Raw genomic sequence first — 18611 nt, forward strand, 5'->3', positions numbered from 1 at the left:
TAATCATACATTGAGAATTCAACTAAGAAGAACATAAAAGTTTCAAACATTCCAAGTTAGTATTTAATCATGCAAATGTAAGTGTTTCTCCGCATCTAAATAATTACCTTTGATTCATAATATCACAGAGTTTCACATCCTCACTAAAGATTCACTCAAATCACTCGAGGTGTTTAAGGACAATAAATGAAGCACTCAATAGTCAATAATAAAATGTCATTACCATAGGCTTGCATGAAAATAAAATCTCCACCACTATAATTTAATATGATATATCAATCAAAAGATCTTTAAAGGGTTGTAACGAGGCTTGGTTAGGGGGTGTGGTCACAAGTTGAAAGAAATGGTTAGAATCGAGATTTAATTGAAAAATTACCTAACTAGAAAAAGAGTTAATCTTTACTTGCGTACAACAGTGCTTCTTCTCATAATATGAAATTACAGGTATGTATACATAGTTTTGTTTTTTTTTCTTTTTTTTAAGAACAAGTTAAAATAATATAGACTAACTATCAACAACAAAACATAGCTAGGCAATCCATTCAACTCAAATCTCAACAAAAAAATAGGGATTAATTTAAAGGATTTCAACAATAATGAGTTAAAGGTTAATATTAAGGGTAATACAAGAAATGGCTTGTTAGGCTCAAGGGGGTTTACTAGGGGTTAATCGTGGAGGTAGGCTTTTCATGGCATGAGTGGGTTAATCCTAAGTTCCTTAATCATTTTGACATATCAAATCAAATGGTGTGCTCTCGACATGCATAATCAAGCAAGTTCTAGAATAACAGTTCAATACTGACGCACTCAAAGCAATAATAAAAGTGAGCATGAAAGAATTAATAGATGCTCAAAATGCTCAAAAATCTCACAAAAATTATGGATTTTTGATGTTTAGACTCATGAATTCCAATTCAAAGTAATACCTAGACTTGGGGAAACAACCTATAATTTTAAATTCTTAAAAATCAACTTATCATGCTTGATTCTTTAATGTCTTAAAGTTTAAACAATCAATGCATAAATGCCTATGTTTTAATTCAAGATATATCAATCAAAATCATAAATCAATTAAAATTTATCCTAAATATGATATGAGAGTTTTTTAAGAGAACAAGATGATTATTCAGGGATTTTTCTAATAATGAATGAATGCCCCCCACACTTAAGATGTACATTGCCCTCAATATACAATGATAGATATTAGAGTATAAAAATAAGATAGGGAGAGAAGTGAAACTTCTTGTATAATGAATGGATGATATTCTTGGATTGGCGAGACCGAGTATTGGGAATTAATCTGGATGTCAAGCATGATTCTGAATGATAAAAAGAGAGTGAGGGGAATAATCTTGGTAGTAGTCACAAAGATAAGCCGTGTTTAAAAGGAAAACAAATGAATCTTAAATAACTTAATGAAAGAAAACTGAAATAAAAGAATTATTCTAATTTCTCAAATGGCACGGCCGGTGTACACCCTTGTGTGGGTCGTGGCTCGACCGTGTTCGTCGCAAATTAAGGGGTCGTCACATGGCCTTCTGGCACGCCCATGTGTATAGGCCATGTGGTTATATGATCATGTTACACGACCGTGTGTGATGTGATTCGCTTCTCCCACGGTCGTGTAGCTCTGTACACGCTCGTGTTATTTTGATAGTGTTGTCCACGGGTGCTAGACACGGGCGTGTCGCACACCCGTGTTTATTTGGAAGAGTCGACCACGGCCATGTCGTACGGCCGTGGCGTTTTATCGCAGCTTGTGTTTGGGGAAATCTTTTACCCTGTTTCTACACAGCCATATCGCACGGTTGTGTTTCCATCCGTGTTGGTCACACGGCCTTAAGCACGCCGTATTCCAGGCCGTGTGGAGTTGGGAACCTTTGCTTTAAGTACTCTGTTAGTGACCTAAATGTTTAAAACTTGAAATGTAAATAATTTAAAATCGTTAGTATTTGGGTTGCCTCCCAAGAAGCGCTTGTTTATAGTCTAAGCTCGACTGTTACCTTGTTGGTTTATTCAGGGCAGTTTGTGGAGTCGTAGCTCCTCTCCATTGACTTTAAAATTCTCACCATTATAAAGTTTGAGACGGTGTCATTTACTTTGAAAGTACCGTATGATGGGTGACTTACCTCTATTGTGCCATATGGAAGAACAAATTGAATTACGAAGGGTCCTGACCATCGTGATTTTAGTTTTCCGGGAAACAATTTGAGTCTTACGTTGTATAGTTAGACGAGATCTCCAATTTCAAATTACTTTTGTTGCTTTAAACGAACGTCATGGCACCACTTTGTTGCTTCCTTGTATAGGCGTGAATTTTCGTATGCATTGGCTCGCTATTCATCAAACTCATTCAGCTGCATCAGCCTATTTTTCCCTGCAAGTTCGGGATCAAGGTTTAGAAATTTAATAGCCCAAAAAGCTTTATACTCTAGTTTGAATGGTAGATGACAACTTTTTCCATTAGCAAGTCTGTAAGGTGATGTCCCTATGGAAGTCTTAAAAGTAGTTCTGTAAGCCCATAAGGCATTGTCTACTTTCGTTGACCAGTCTTTTCTATTTGATTCTACTGTTTTTTCAAGGATCCATTTGAGTTCTCAGTTTGCTACTTCAACTTGTACATTAGTTTGAGGATGGTATGGGGTGGCTGTTCTATGATGAACTCCGTATTTATTAAGGGTTTTTTCAAATTGGGAATTACAAAAATGAGCGCCCCTGTCACTAATAATTTCTCTAGGTGTTCCAAATCTCGAGAAGAGTTTTTTAAGGAAACGTACTACCACTCTAGCATCATTAGTAGGTAGAGCATGGGCTTCTACCCATTTGGACACGTAGTCAACTGCTACTAAGATGTATTTATTCCCAAATGAATTGGGGAATGGGCCCATGAAATCGATACCCCAAACGTCAAATATTTCACATGAAAGCACAAAGTTTTGAGGCATTTCATCACATTTAGATACGTTACCTGTCCATTGGCATTTGTCACATGAAGTAACATACCTGATAGCGTCTTTGAATAACGAAGGCCAATAAAAACCTGATTCAAGTATTTTATGTGCTGTCTTAGTTCCACTATATTGTCCTTTGGATGGCCCTGAGTGGCAATGTTCCAATATTTTTTATGTTTCTGATCCTGTAACACATCTTCTGATGACTTGATCTGCACATCTGCGAAACATAAATGGGTTTTCCCAAAAGTAGTTTTTCACATTATTAAAGAATCGCTTCTTTTTTTGGTGTGTTAACCCTTTTGGGATAATGTTAGTTGCTTAAAAATTCGCGATGTCTACAAACCAAGGTACCTCGAAGTTAGATATAGCGAAAAATTGTTCTTCAGGGAACGGATCATTTATTTCAATGTCATCTAGTTCTCTAGTATTGGATTTCTCGAGCCTGGACAGATGATCAGCTGCGAGATTTTCAGCTCCTTTCTTATCCTGAATCTCCAAGCCGAATTCCTGCAATAGGAGAATTCATCGAATGAGTCGAGGTTTTGCATCGGTTTTAGTTAAAAGGTAGCGAAGGGCGGAATGGTCAGTGTAAACAATAACTTTAGACAATATGAGATATGATCGAAATTTATCAAATGCAAAAACCACAGCTAGAAACTCTTTTTCCGTAGTAGTATAGTTTTCTTGTGCAACCGTTAAGGTTTTGCTGGCGTAATAGATAGGTTGAAAATGCTTGTCTCTTTGCTGTCCCAATACTGCACCTATTGCAAAGCCACTCGCATCACACATTAGCTCAAATGGCAAGTTCCAATCAGGTGCAATTATGATTGGAGAATTAATTAATTTATCCTTTAAAGTATTAAATGCTTCTAAACATTCCTAATCGAAGTTAAAAGGTATATCTTTTTCTAGCAATTTAGTCAAAGGCTTAGCTATTTTAGAAAAATCCTCAATAAATCTTCTCTAAAAACAAGCATGTCCTAAAAAGCTTCTAATAGTCTTAACCGAACTAGGGGGTGGTAATTTTTCGATTGTTTCTATTTTAGATTTATTCACCTCAATCCCTTTACTAGAAATTTTATGCCCTAATACAATACCTTCTTGAATCATGAAGTGACATTTCTCCTAGTTAAGCACAAGTTTGTTTCCTCACATCTTATTAAAACTCGTTTTAAAATTTTAAGGCAGAGATGGAAAGAGTTACTGAATACCAAAAAATCATCCATGAATAAGTCCATGATATCTTCCACGAGTTCGTCGAACATGGCCGTCATACAGCGCTAAAAAGTGGCAGGAGCATTACATAATCCAAAAGGCATTTTACGATAAGTAGAGAGTCCGTCAAGAAAGTAGTAATACATGTGTCCGGATAATCTTTCCAACATTTGGTCAATGAATAGCAAAGGGAAGTGATCTTTTCTTGTGGCATCATTTAGTTTCTGGTAGTCTATGCAAACTCTCCACCCTGTGACTATTCTTGTTGGGATTAATTCATTCTTCTCGTTGGTCACAACCGTCATTCCTCCTTTCTTGGGGACAACTTGCACTCGACTTACCCAAGAACTGTCAGAAATAGGATAAATAATTCCAGCATCTAGAAGTTTAATTACCTCGGCTTTTACAACTTCCTTCATGTTGGGGTTCAGACGTCTTTGAGCTTGCACACACGGTTTATACTCATCTTCCATCAAAATTTTATGGGTGCAAAAAGATGGGCTGATTCCTTTAATGTCAGAAATTTTCCAAGCTATGGCCTTTTTATGTTCTTTTAATACTTGGATTAATTCCTCTTTCTCCTTAGGTTTCAAATTAGAAGCAATAATAACTGGTAATGTAGAATTATTTCCAAGGAGTGCGTATTCTAAGTGGTTTGGTAATTGTTTAAGTTCCAGTTTGGGAGGCCCCTCAATAGAGGGTTTTTGCTTAAGTTCATCATTTATCTTAATGTCCTCATATTCTACTTGTCTTGATGAATGGTCATTAGGTTCCGTACTTGTCTCCTTTCCTTGAGCTGGATATGGTTCCGTCGTCTCCTCTTGTACAATTTCCTGAAAAGAGTCTTGAGTAATATGATCAATAGAGTCAATGAAATAACAAGAATCATCTTATTCCCTAGAGAATCTCATGCCATTGTAAATTTTAAAGATAATCTCCTCGTCACCTACTTTAAGTACTAGTTTACTGTCTCCCACGTCGATTAAAGCTCTAGCAGTGGCTATGAATGGGCGCCCTAAAATTAAGGGTACTTCCACATCTTCATCATGTTAAGCACAACAAAATCAATAGGGAATATAAATTTATCTACTTTTACGAGTACGTCTTCTATAATACCCCTAGGATATTTAACAGATCTATCGGCTAAATGAATACTCATCCTAGTAGGTTTAGGCTCCTCAAGACCAAGTTATTTGAACATTTTATATGGCATCAAATTAATGCTAGCGCCTAAATCAGCAAGTGCTTTTTCAACATTCAGACTACCAATTAACCAAGGGATAGTAAAACTTCCTGGATCTTTCAATTTGGTTGGCAGCTTGTTTTGGAGTATGGCTGAGCACTCCTCGTTGAGTTCTACACTAGATAGGTCCTCGAACTTCCTTTTATTTATTAGAAGCTCCTTCAAAAATTTTGCGTAGGTAGGCATTTGCGAGATGGCTTCAACAAAAGGTAAGTTGATATGTAATTGCTTAAAAAGTTCAAGAAACTTACCGAATTGTGCATCAATACGATCCTTTTTAATTTTACTGGATATGGAACTGGTGGTTTATATTCCTCCGGCACTAGTTTGTCACTATTTCCGGGTTTTTCTTCCCTTCTTTCGCTTTCCATGGCTTCTTTTGCTAACTTCTTTTCAGATTCCGCTAACACTTTCCCACTCCTTAGTGTAACTGCTTTAACATGCTCTCCTGATTTGGTGTTACTAAGTAAATTTCCTAGTGGTCTTTCGAAGATCAGTTTGGATAGCTGGCTTATCTGAGTTTTGAGCCCTTGGATCAATGCTTGTTGATTCTTAAGTGCAGTCTCGATATTTTGGAAACGGGTTTCTCACACCGAGATGAACTTAGAGAGCATCTCCTCAAGGTCCAATTTCTTCTCTTGTTGATAAGATGGCTGTTGAAAACCCTGAGGATTTTGTAGCTTTTGATTCCCTTGACCACCCAGGAGAAATTTGGGTGGTTCCTCCAACCTACATTATAAGTATTACTGTATGGGTTATTTTGAGATCTAAACTTATTGTTACCCATATAGTTGACTTGTTCCTCTTCGGTTGTAGGATTGAAGGATTGATATTCTATATGGACACCTCCTCCACTTGAGTCACTCCTCATTACTGGATGTACCTATGTAGAACCAAGTAAACCATCAATCTTTTTATTGAGAAGTTCTACCTGATTTGTCAACATAGTAACTGATTCGATGTTATAAACGCCTACTGTTTTTATTGTCTTAGTCCTCATGACTTGCCACTGATAGTTATTCAGTGACATTTCTTCAATGAATTCATAAGCCTCTTCAGGTGTTTTGTTGTTGATGGTTCCTCCAGTAGCTGCGTCAATCATCTGTCTTGTCGAGGGATTCACACCATTGTAAAATGTTTGGACTTGCAGCCATAGTGGTAACCCATGGTGAGGGCACCTTCGCAATAGATCTTTGTATCTCTCCCATGCATCGTAAAATGTTTCTAATTCCATCTGCACAAAAGAAGAGATATCATTACGTAACTTAGCCATTTTAGCCGGCGGAAAATATTTTAGTAAAAATTTTTCAGTCATTTGTTCCCAAGTAGTGATAGACCCTCGTGGTAATAAGTTCAACCATTGTTTAGCTTTGTTTCTCAGTGAAAAAGGGAATAACCGAAGGCGAATGGCATCATCAGAAATGCCATTAATTTTGAAAGTGTCACAAAACTCCAGAAAATTTGCCATGTGAGTGTTGGGATCCTCATCCTGCAAACCATCAAACTAAACAAACTGCTGTATCATCTTAATTGTGTTAGGTTTCAGTTCAAAATTATTCGCAACAATAGCAAGTCTAACTATACTTGACTTAGTTCCTGTTAAAGAAGGTTTAGCATAGTCATACATAGTACGTGGAGTAGGATTTTGATTAGCCGCAATTGCAGGAAGTAGCTGATTGCCTTGGTTTTCAGCCATCTCTTCGGTTGGGGGTTAAGTATCGTCTTCTTGCTCGTTCTCTGTGTGTCTTAAGCTTCACCTTATTTCTTTTTGGTTTCTACGAACTGTGTGATTGATTTCTTCGTCAAAAAGTAATGGTCCCGACTGGTTTCCTCTAGTCATAAACTATAAAAACCTGTCAAGAGAAAGAAAAAGTAAATTAATTAGTAATAATAATAATTAAATTAAATTAAATTGCAAGAAAAATAAATGGCTAAAGTAATAAAAATTTAGTGTTCCTAATATTTTACTTCCCCGTTAGCGGCGCATAAAACTTGATCGCGAGGTTTCATGATAGGTTTTAAAAATTTATAATTAATCGTTCTTGAAACTAACTATTATCGTGATTTAGGCAAGTGTACCTATCGAACAGTAGTATAGTTTTAGAAAGACCGGATTGTCGAACCCAAAGGAACTAAAACTACTAGTAATGACTGTCTTTTTATTATCTAGCCTAAGAATAATGGGGTTTTGTTTTAATGAACTAATTATCTAAACTAAGAACGCATAGAGAAAAGAATTGGGGAATTGCTTTTTGGAAAAATCAATTGACTTAAGACAATACCTAAGGAAAAATCCACCTAGACTTTACTTGTTATTCTGGCTCCGAATCAGATGATTTATTCATTCAACTTGTTCCGTAGAGATCCTTAAGTTATGTTATTATCCCTATTCAAGACTAATAATGTATAATCCCTAGATTGAACAACCGAGACTTTTATAACCAAGACTTTTCTCTAATTAACACTCTAGGGTTGCATTAACTCAATCTATGGATCCCCTTATTAGGTTTCACCCTAATCCGGCAAAATCTTGTCACCCTATTTCTAGGCGCGTAATCAACTCCACTTAATTATGACAAAAGTACTCTTAGACAGGGTTTATTTCTCCTCTGAATAAGAGCATGTCTTGAATCAGTGTCCTGGGATATCAAAAGAAGAATTAAGAACAAGTTAAATTTTTATCATATGATTCAGAAAATAATAACAAGACTCGTCTTAGGTTTCATTCCCCTTAGGTATTTAGGGGTTTTAGTTCATAACTAAATAATAAAACATCTTAGAAGAATAACAAATACAAAACATAAAGAAAATCCAAAACTCCTGAACGAAAATTAAGGAGAGATCTTCAGCCTTGATGATGAATTTGGCTTCTGAGATGGATCAATCGGCTTCCTTGGAGTAATTCCTTACCCCTTATTCTCCGTCTCTTTTTCTTCCTCCTCTAGGGTGTATTTATTGGCTTTGGAATGCCTAGAAGCCTTCAAAAGTGGGCTTTTCTGAATTAGACTTAATTTTTGCTCGGCAAGGACACACCCGTGTGACACGCCTGTGTGCGATTACTTCAGGCCGTGTTCGAGCCTGTTAGACTGGCATGGGCATGTGCTATACCCGTGTGAATCATGGTTTAATTCTACCAGATTGACATGGCCCTGTGGTCTGCCCGTGTGAGGAGGTCCAGGCCGTGTTGATTTTGTACTTTGGCCCATTTTCTCTGTTTTTCGCCCGTTTCTTGTTCCTTTCGCTCTCTTATGCTCTCCTAAGTATAAAACATGAAATTAAAGCATTATGAGCATCGAATTCACCAATTCTAATGAGAAATCATCCATAAAATGCATTAAACATGGGGTAAAAATATGTATAATTTACGGTTTATCAAAAAGGGAGGCTTTTTTTTTTCTCTCGATCATCATCTTCATCAGTCAACCTTGAAGCTTACGGCCATGGTAGCTTAAGCCTCTCACGGGTGAGCCAACGTGAAAACTAGATGCAGACTAGCTTCTGACAAGGAGACTTAAGTGCGAGACAAGTGGGAATAGAGAGATTCAGTCGAGTTGTTTAGGAATAGTATTCTCCACTCAATTCTTTCTTATTTCTTTCTAAACACTGATGATTACTCTCTGTTTTCTGTTTGTATGGAAGTACACATGAATTCTTGGTTAAATGTTATCTTATTCAATCGTGCTTTTATTGTTTAATCTTGGGGTTTGAATGTTTCTTAACAGGGAAGTGTTATTGTAGTCACTGACACTGGAAAGTGCAATGACAGTTCGAGCCAACAGGCATTACAATGGAAGTTGAGTGAGGATTAGAAGAATTTAGTCCACTTGTTCTTAATAGTGCCATGTTGCCATCATCGAAAGGTGGGGTTAATGTGCATGTTTAAGTCTCAGATTAAATAGAAGAGTGACACTTGGTAAGAATACATTGAATTTTATTGCCTCGACAATCACCTATCCTATTATACCTTGTGAGCAGCTGTATTCTATTGAAGATTCATGTTGGAGATCCCAGTTTATCATTATCATATTTTATTTTATTGTTTTCAAGTTATTGCATCATCAGCTATCCCCACAATTTATCATGTTTATATCTAATTATTGCACTGACATTAATAGACAACAGACTCCCATCCCTGTGGGATCAATATCCAATAGATTCACATATATCTACTATACCTGCATCAACAATGTACGATTGCACATTGTTGCTGTGATGTTAAACAGTCAATCAGCCATGTGGACATGAAATTGGCCAAAATCAAGCTATTTCCATAATCAACTCAAACATGTACCTAAAAGCATTTTGTGCACAACCTCAAAGTTTCAAAACCTTACCAAAACATGTATGAAATGACCAATTCAATAAACCAAAATCCATCCAACCAATATGCCAAAGAAGGCACCTCAAATGCATTCATTAAAATCCTTCCTAAACATATAAATATTACCACAATTTAACCAGACACAACATGTCCAATACCATTTCAAAATATACCCTATCTTGACCATATTGAACTAATCCATCACATACCACACTGGTCATTGGAACGCATCAAACCATTGCTACATTAACACATGCTAAATAGGCATCATAATTACCAAGATTTCATAAACCAATCAACAACACATGATGCCAAAGTAACATATATATACCAAATTCAACATCTAAGCATTCAACTAAACATCAAACACAAGTCCAGCTATACATGCCATTATAACCTTGGCCAAAACATCAAAAACTATAGATATAATCGCTACACAGTGTGATAGATCTCCGATGAGCTTCCAAACTAATCAAGTTTCCGATTATCTATAAAACATAGGAAAGAAAACTATGTAAGCAAATAATGCTTAGTAAGTTCATAAAAACATGAACATAACTTACCTTTTCAATGCATAACATTAAGATTAAGCATAATATAATCCAACCATGAGCTTGGCACAAGCCTAAACACCATCAACAACACATGTTAGTGCATTAATGCATAAGTCACTTATCATCAGGTAAGCTAAGTGTACATGAATATACTACTTTTGAATTCATCATTTTTATGAACATAGATATACTTTCATTGAACATTTTAATTTCAAACCTTTTCATAGATTCATGACAGAGTTCATTTGAACACTTACCATTCCATTCCTTTTTATGCCTGTTGAAATATTTAGAATAACATCGAATAAGCAGGAAATCTCACACGAAGTGTGCTAAACATATAACTATAACCTATCCTTTTCATTTACATCGTTGCTCACACAAGCTATGAAATGGGCCTGCTCACACGAGCACTGGGTCAGAATGTAAGCTACAGGATGCTACTCACACGAGCTATAGAGTATCCACAACAAATGTAGGACCTCAACCATCGTTAGGACATTCAAAACCAGCACCCGAAACATGAAAACCCTAATGACATGTCATTTGTATCTTACGAATTCTTAAGGTTCAAACGGGCTAGATAATCGTCGTGACATTATTGGATATACATCATTTAGTTATATGGAAAATAACACATTAACATATACAGCAAAATAACATAAATGATATTTAATGATACAAACTTACCTCGACAAACAAATTGTAAAAACGTAGTCGATCAATCCGAGGCTTTTGCTTTTCCCTGATCTAAATCCATATGAGGTCTGTCTTGATATAAATAGGCAAATTAAATCCATTTAATACTTGTATAATTAAATTCAGTCCATATTTCATATTTTTGTAAAATTACTATTTTGCCCCAAATATTTTATCTTTTTTACAATTTAGTCCTTAAGCTCATAAATTAAAATTTAAGCATTTTAATCCTCATATCATGCTAGCCGAATTCTCGAAGGACCTATATCAATTCATACAAACCATCATTTCACAATTTCACTATGAACTTTTATCATTTTTACAAATAAGTCCTTAAATACAATTTTCATCAAAAATCCCTTTAGAAAACTTGTTTATTTAACAACAATGACTCATAATCTTCCATCAAACATCAAAAATAATGCAAGAATATTCATGGTAAAACAATAAATCTTTAACTATTTTGCAAATTGACCCTAGGGCTAGCTAGATTAAGCTACAACAACTTCAAAAGCATAGAAATCATTAAAAACAAGATAAAAAAATCACTCACATGCAACACTTGGACATAGCCGAACCTTCAAGGTGAAAAATGGAGGTTTTTATTTCTTAATTTTACTGGAGAAAGATGTTTAGGAAGATGATACAATTTTTTTTATTTTGCTTTAACTTATTTATTAATTTACCAAATTAACCTTGTTAAGTAACTACATAAAACACTTAGTTCATTCCATCATTGTCCACTAACATTTTAAATGGTCTATGTAACATCCTGATTTTCGGATTTATTCGTGGTTTTCAATAATTTGTAAAGATTTTAAAATTTTGTATTTGGATGTGAAATTAATATTTTGAGTAGGTAAATGGGCTTATAGAAGGCCCATGTGTGGGCCAAAACCCGGTTGAATTTTTGAATTTTTGGACTTAGGAGTTAGGGGTTCTGGCTAGATGGCCCTTGTATAGAGTTATTGGTAAATTGCATCACAAAAAGAGCCTTAGTAAAGTGGCAAGGGTGACGCCACTAGGCTCCTAAAATGGTGGCGTGTGGAGCATTGGGGAAAGCATGGGATCGATTCCCTGGTTGAAAAATAGATGCATTTATTTTTAAGTGCTGGAGGGGTAAGTGTTGGAGCCCAGGCGGATTCTGCTAGAGGAGAGTTTGACTCAGTTCAAACGCTTGGATTAAGGAGGGATAGGGGGAGAGATTTAAGGGATTGGGAGAGAGGCTAGGAGTTGGCCAAATTTAGGGAATTGAAGAGGGAAAAATCGGCAGGGGGTTTGAGGTCAGTATTTCGGCACCTAGGGTATTGGGTGGTGACGTTCTCTTCTACTCTGACATCACAAGGTTTTTCTTTTCTCTCTTTTTCCTCTCTAGCCGAAACCACCATTCTCTCTATTCTTCTTTCTTCATTTTTCTTCTTCAAAACCGTTCATCAAACTTGCTGTTCATCAACACTTGTGCCGAAACCACAAAAGTCAAAACCTCAAAAAATACATTAGTTGTGCCGATTTCTTCCAAGCTAAATCCTTCGATATTTTTGTGCCTAATAAACGACAATCATCTTTTCTAAACCCTAGATACCTATCGGCGATTCTACATCAAGGTTATAGCTCCACATTGTCATCTCCTTCATCACCCAAAAGCCGAAAAACCATAGATTTGAGGGCTTATAGCCGAAACTTCAAAACTCTGGGAGTCGAGTTCTACCGTCGTTTGAAAGATAAATCTGCACCAGATTGCGTGGAGATCAAAAAGGAGTAAGGGTGTCTTCTTAAGTGTTGGATTGAAGGCGTGGGTTGTTAGAGCAATCAGATTCGGAGCTAGCTATCGGTTTTGGCAAAAAGGACATCGGAAGAGATCTCAGTAGCAGTCGTCGTGAATCAGGTGTGTACCGAACACCCTTTCTTAGTTCAATTTGGCAAAAGCCGAAATGCCGAAGATTCCGTCATTTCATGGGCTTGTGAGTATGCGAATGCTCCCAAGACGTAGAGTAAATGTTAGATCTAGCACCGCAAGGTGGTAAGTAAGTTTGTGTGACGTTTTAACGTACTTCGAAAAAAGAGGGCCTCGATGGGCCAAAACTGGGCCCAATGTGCTTACGGACCAATATGCGTAAGAGATGGGCAAATTAGCCTTTTAGTTAGATGGTGGAACCAAACTGCATAAAACTGTTGAAAATTTTTGAAGTAGCTTGTGTAGTTGCTAAGTTACGAAAATTACCCCTAAAGAGCAAAATTACCGATATACCCCTAGGGTTTAAATTGGCTAAACTGCATGATTGATTAATACTGTATTTTACATGATATGCTTTTATTAATATCTGTTGCATGGGATCGGGGTATAGATGGAGGAAGTATTGAAAGTGGTTCATCCACGTACTGGAGGCTTTGCCTCAACTTACTGATATTTGAGCAGCATTGCTGCAACTGTGGAGTGTAGGGCTGGTACGGGTGCAGTGTAGCGGTTGGTGGGTTGAGTAGTCTCCCCAGATGGGTTTGCATGCATTTCTACTATTGTTACCTATGTTACTGAACTGGGCCTATGGGCCACACTGTTATGTAAAAAGGGGCTAAGGCCTTGCTACTGTATTCTGAAGAGGGCTTCAGTCCACTGCATACTGTGATCTAAATAAGGCTTAGGCCCAATGGGCTTGAGCTAATTTGGGCTTTGGATGGGTTTCTGTATACAGTGAGTTTTCCCAAACTCACCCCTTTTTCTTCCATCCTTGCAAGTGAGCCTTAGTTGGTGGACTTGGAGCTGGGCGAGATTCGGAGTGGCCACACATTTTCTGCAAATTCGTTTTCTTCTGGTGAACTAGATTTTCCATATTTTCATTTTCTTCTATAATAAGGCCGCTTAATTATTTTTGTGGTTTGGTTTGTTTCTTTATTATTTAATTCGATTATGATAAAACTGAACTATGATAACTAACGAGATGGATTAGCTCTAGGACGCGTTTTCAAAAACATTAAGTGATTTCAAATAACACGAATACATGTAAGACTTCCGCTAAGCAAACGTTTTCAACCTTAATCATTTTCTTAAGATGGACATAACCAAACGGGTTTCTCAAAATTATACGAGATGTTAGAGTGTGGTAATGGCGGTGTGCATGTCTAGGATTGGATCCGAAGGGAGCTTGGTACTTAAGTAGTCCGACGGACTCACCTCCTCTCTTTCCTGGTTTCCTACCTAGTGCACAGCTTCCATTCACTTTAACCTACTTTTAAAAGTGTCTTTTACAACACCAACTAAGTTTTTCCAAACTAAGTAATACGACATGTTTTGAACGCTTCGATGTGGCGTATCAGATCTGGTCATAACGTCTAGGCCGGGTTTGGGGTGTTACATTTAGTGGTATCAGAGCCTGGTTGTAACAACTCGGCTGTGGATCGGGTTCAAAAATCTTTTCAAAAAAAAGTTTTTTCTATAAGTTTTCAAAGATGTTTAAAGTTTTTCTATTGTTAAATGGGGTTAAATCAATAGTTTTAAAATAAAAGTGTTTTCAAATCAAATCTTTTTATTTTCGGTAAACGAAAACATGGGTATTTAAAAAAAAATTTAAATGGACTAATAAGGAAGTGGCACACTGAATCCCCGGCACCAAGTTTGTAAGTGTTCTTTTTCTGCTTTAAATATTTATATGGAACTGGACTAGAAATAACACTGTAGATAGTACTGAGCCTTAGAGATAGTGCTATTGATAATGTAGTATTAGGGCTACAAAACTGGGATCGTAGCTAAATTGTGATTGCGCGAAAATAACTCTGAAACTCTATCTGTTCATAAGACATTCTGTAATAAACAATGAAACCAGTAAATTAATGTCATAAAATTCGTAATCAGATAAATCGTTATGAGTACAAGGGCTACTCGGGGAAGAGGCTGTGGTCGAGGCCGAGGTAGCACTCAAGCTGGATCTGCATCATCTGAACACATACCAGCTGGTGAGGCACGTCCACCACCGGTTAATGAAAATGGGCCGTATGACCGGGCCGCAGGGGATGACGCTTTGTCTCAGGCCATGTTGAGGGTTTTGGAAAGGGTGGCCGGAGCTAACATTGGGCCCATGAGTAGGGGGTCCATTTCTGAATGACTTCGGGCCAACGGAGCTGTGATTTCTAGGGGCGTATCTGGAGTGGCCCCAAATGTGGCTGAGTACTGGTTGGAAGCCACAGAGCGGATCATGGATGACCTAGACTGCTCAGTAGAACAGAAGTTGAAAGGGGCGGTGTCGTTGCTGTGGGATGAAGCGTATCAGTGGTGGATTACTATGAGATAGGGTACCCCAGCTGAGAGGGTAACATGGGAGCTGTTCAAACAGACCTTTAAGGCAAAATATGTTGGAGCTAGCTATGTGGATGCACGCAGAAAGGAGTTCTTGAATCTGACTCAGGGAAATAAGACCATTGCTGAATATGAGGCGGAGTTTCTACGATTGAGTCGGTATGCTAATGGCATCGTTTCCACCGAATACAAGCGCAGCGTTCATTTTGAGGATGGCCTCAGAGATGATTTAAGGGTGCTCATAGCTCCGTAGGGAGAGCGAGATTTTGCTGCACTGGTAGAGAAGGCTAAGATAGCCGAGGAGGTGAAACAAACCGAACGGAAGAATCGTGATAGGGATCGGAATCGGTTCAGGAGGAATGCTGGACCAGCGGGTGCTGCAAATCGAAATGTTAAGAGAGCTAGGATGGAGGAACCGGTTCGAGCAGTTTCGGTGAACACAGGTAGACCGCAAGTTTGTGGGGATTGCGGCAGAATGCATCAAGGAGAGTGTTGGAAGTGTTCTGGGGCTTGTCTTCGTTGTGGGTCTAAGGAGCATAGGATTCAGGATTGTCCTAGGAGGGCCACTCAGGCTCAGGTGGCCGAACAAGGGGCTGTGCGACCAGCTCAACCAGTGAGGGATGGACCGTCGCTGCCAGCTTATAGCCGAAAAGCCGAAAAACCATAGATTTGGGGGCTTATAGCCGAAACTTCAAAACTCTGGGAGTCGAGTTCTACCATCGTTTGAAAGATAAATCTGCACCAGATTGCGTGGAGATCAAAAAGGAGTAAGGGTGTCTTCTTAAGTGTTGGATTGAAGGCGTGGGTTGTTGGAGCAATCGGATTCAGAGCTAGCTATCGATTTTGGGAAAAAGGACATCGGAGTGGCCACACATTTTCTGCAAATTCGTTTTCTTCTGGTGAACTAGATTTTCCATATTTTCATTTTTTTTGTAATAAGGCCGCTTAATTATTTTTGTGGTTTGGTTTGTTTCTTTATTATTTAATTCGATTATGATAAAACTAAGCTATGATAACTAACGAGATGGATTAGCTCTAGGACGCGTTTTCAAAAACATTAAGTGTTTTCAAAATAACACGAATACAAGTAAGACTTCCGCTAAGCAAACGTTTTCAACCTTAATCATTTTCTTAAGATGGACATAACCAAACGAGTTTTTCAAAATTATACGAGATGTTAGAGTGTGGCAATGGCGGTGTGCATGTCTAGGATTGGATCCGAAGGGAGCTTGGTACTTAAGCAGTCCGATGGACTCACCTCCTCTCTTTCCTGGTTTCCTACCTGGTGCACAGCTTCCATTCACTTTAACCTACTTTTAAAAGTGTCTTTTACAACACCAACTAAGTTTTTCCAAACTAAGTAATACGGCATGTTTTGAACGCTTCGATGTGGCGCATCAGATCCGGTCATAATGTCTAGGCCGGGTTTGGGGTGTTACAGTCTAATTACCATCTAAGTCCATTCACATTTAAGTTCCATCGCCATTTAACCCTTTTTACTAATAAAACTCCACTTTTGTACCTTTTACAATTTAGTTCTTTTTACGAAATTAAGCATGCAAACGTCAAAATTTCTTAATGAAATTTTTATATGATCTGTAACGCCCCGAATTTGGGCCTAGAAGTACTGGGCCTTGAGTGTGGGTCCGTAAGGAGGTTGTATATAAACATTTGATTGTGCAAGGAAATGACATAATTAAATGTCTACTTTGGTGGTTTATGGCCTTAAGAAGTGTTGGAGAAATCTTGGGTTCAAACCTGGGCTTTAGCAAAAATTTTGGTTTTATTCACATAAAACCCTGGGTGCTTGGGTGAAGGCCTTTTAAATTATTGTGGTAAATAAATGACACAAGGAAGCATGTGGTCTAGTGGTTGTGGCGTCATTAAGGTTGCAAGGGAGCCTGGGTTCAAGTCTTGGCTCTTGCAATTTATTTTGGTTTTTCTTTTAAAGGAATCTGGATGTTAGTACATAAGCCTTATAATTAATTGAGGATAAAATATGACACACAAAGAGCCTTGTGGTGTAGTGGCAAGGTGGCGTGTTGTGTAATTGTAAGGTCAAAGGTTCAAGTCTTGGGACGCGTAGTGGAGTATTTATTTTGCTGTTTGACCTGTGTAGGAGGTGGAGTTGGACTAGAACTCTGTGGTTGAAGTGGTCATATAAAAATAAAGAATTTTCCTAATGGTTGAAAGTAATCCTACATCAGGAAGCTAACATAAGAACTAGCGAGAAACTAGCTTTAAATAGAGCGAACAAGATGAGTTGGTGATCACTCGTTTTAGGAGGGATTATTTCCATACATGCTTAACCAAGGTTGATGATTGTGGACTTCGGGGCATTCTCATAGACAGGTGTGTATTTCGCACTACTTTCTAGCTGTAGAATGGCAAATGCTGGAATACCAAAATGCTGGTCACGGCGATGGCAGCTACATGAGCGTGCGAGCGCCTGTATGGGAGCTTGACGTGATGGTTGAGGCCATCATGAGTTCTCTCGTGGGCTTAGGTTACTTTGGGCCACGATGGGTCGGGATGGCCATGTGGGCCCAATGGGCCCATGGGCCCAAGTGGATAAATTGTGTGATAGTGTAGTAAATATTGGATTGGACTATGTGAATCTCATATCTGTAGGCTAGTATTACTGAAATACCCCTATAGGGTAAAATTACTGAAATGCCCCTATAGGGTAGAATTACTGAAATACCCTTGGTTTACAAAACTACTGAATACCCTTGGTTTAAAAAATTACCAAAATACCCTCGATTAGAAAAATTACCAAAATACCCTCGATTAGCAAAATTACCAAAATGCCCCTAGTTTGTAAAATTACCAAAATTGTGGGCCTAGAAGTTGTGGGCCTTGAGCATGGGAGCGGTTGAAGGCAGCTTATAATATTCTGTTGTGCATGCAAATTTCGTTAATGAAGGCTTGTTTTAGTGGTTAAGTGTGTTGAGAAGTGTTGGAGAAGTCCTGGGTTTAAACCTGGACTCTAGCAAAAAATTTGGTTTAAGGTGAATCAAACCCTGGGTGTAGTAGGTAGTTAAGAATATTGTTGGAGAAATTGTGACACAAAAAAACCTTATGGCTTAGTGGCAAGTGGCGTGTGGAGCATTTGAAGGGAGGCATGGGTTCGAATCCCATGGCAAGCAAAGAGCATTTATTTTGCTAACAGGGGGCGGCAAGAGTTGGTGTTAAATTTAAACTCTGATGTTGGAGGGATCCCACATCGGGAAGCTAACATAAGAGTGGATGAGAAGCTGGCTTTAAATAGAGAGAACCATGAGGAGAGTAAAGGTACCTTTCTTGGCTGATCCCTTTCGCTTTATGGCATGCTCGT

General features: G+C 38.0%; 1 non-coding gene across 1 annotated transcript; it reads left to right on the plus strand.

The window, feature by feature from the left end:
- The first annotated feature begins 6572 nt into the window (after nt 1–6572).
- On the plus strand, nt 6573–6679 carry LOC121210695 (small nucleolar RNA R71). The gene has a single exon (XR_005905809.1). It is a non-coding gene; the product is annotated as a small nucleolar RNA R71 (small nucleolar RNA).
- Nucleotides 6680–18611: the final 11932 nt, after the last annotated feature.

This window comes from Gossypium hirsutum, chromosome A11, assembly GCF_007990345.1.
Source record: "Gossypium hirsutum isolate 1008001.06 chromosome A11, Gossypium_hirsutum_v2.1, whole genome shotgun sequence".
Lineage (NCBI taxonomy): Eukaryota > Viridiplantae > Streptophyta > Magnoliopsida > Malvales > Malvaceae > Gossypium > Gossypium hirsutum.